This window comes from Otolemur garnettii, unplaced genomic scaffold (assembly GCF_000181295.1).
Source record: "Otolemur garnettii isolate 467f Iridium unplaced genomic scaffold, OtoGar3 scaffold00019, whole genome shotgun sequence".
In the NCBI taxonomy this organism is placed as follows: domain Eukaryota; kingdom Metazoa; phylum Chordata; class Mammalia; order Primates; family Galagidae; genus Otolemur; species Otolemur garnettii.
The window spans coordinates 24,674,861-24,676,127 of NW_003852414.1; the positions used below are offsets into that span (position 1 = coordinate 24,674,861).

Below are 1,267 nucleotides of genomic sequence, written 5' to 3' on the forward strand. Positions count from 1 at the left end.
TTGGAGGTTGCTGTGAGCTGTAATGCCACGGCACTCTGCCCAGGGGGACAGCTTGAGGCACTGTCTCAAAAAAAAAAAAAAAAAAAAAAAGAAAGGCCAACTTCAAACCAAGTGAAAATGTCTAGCTCCCAGTAGAGCGCCTTAGGATGGGTTTGGAAGGCACGGTTGATGAGGTATTTCCCCACTTTTCAAGAAGGAACTGGCCTATCTAGCCCTAATTGTAATGTAAATTATGTAAAGGATTGTAGTTTATCTAAAACAATCATGTTAAATGTACAACGAGGAGTACTGAAGAGATGGAGGGATGTGGAGTTCTTACAGATAAAAACTGGCAGAGAACAGTTAACATTTACGGAGAGCTTTGGTGTCCAGGCAAGCACTTTGCCCTCATTATCTCGAATTTCACCGTGACCTTCTATGAAGTGGGCAGTGCTGTAACACCCATTTAACCGTCAAGGATGTACTTACAAGTGTTAAGGAACATCTCGCAACCTATACCTAGAACCTACGAACTCCGAGGTGGGAGTTTTCCAAGATGACAAAGCGTTATCTTCAGCACTTTTCCAGACACAGCCTTCTGAAACCCTGGCCTGAGCACCCCCTACAGACGCACAGAATGAATGGAGGACGCAGAGTGTGAAATGTGTTAATTAAAAAGCCAGTGACCACCCTCTTTGGTCTGCTTACAGGGGAGGCTGGAACCCTGAGCTGTGTTCACCGATGTGGCCAGTGGGGAAGGATTCTGGTCGCCGGAGAAAAACATTTCATTTAAACGCTGGCTTTCAGGCTACAGAGTGCGGTGCCTGCCTGCTTGCCCACGATTCCTCTTTCCCCCACACCCTGCAGGCTCCATGACAGTTTCCAAATCACAGCCCACAACTAGTAAGGTAGGAAAAGCCACTGCGGGAAGGGGCCAGGAGCAAATTGTCAACAGGTCTGCCCCTTCTCCGCAGGGCAGGGAAGTCCCAGGCCGGGCCTCAGGACCCGAGGCCAGCTCCAGGCCAGGCCCTCCGTCGCTCCACCTGCCCTCGGACACTCACCTCCCGCGTCAGTCACTCCGCCCACCGCCCAGCAGACTCGCCTTGCCAGTCTCGTCCCACATTCCCCTGGTCCTGGCCCCGTCCCCTCCTCCACTGGCCTCCCCCTGCCCACACCACCTCCCCCCGGCCCATCCCCCAGCTCCACACCACCTCCCCCCCCCCATTTCCTCATCTTCTCCCGGCCCCCCACTCGTCGCCTCGCCCGGCACTCACCTCCCGTCCGGCCC

At 53.8% G+C, this 1,267-nt stretch overlaps 1 protein-coding gene across 1 annotated transcript in view; it reads right to left on the reverse strand.

Annotated features, from left to right (window-relative positions):
* The window catches only part of NET1 (neuroepithelial cell transforming 1), a 33,304-nt gene that overhangs the window by 31,577 nt on the left and 460 nt on the right, over window positions 1-1,267 (reverse strand). The window lies entirely within an intron of this gene.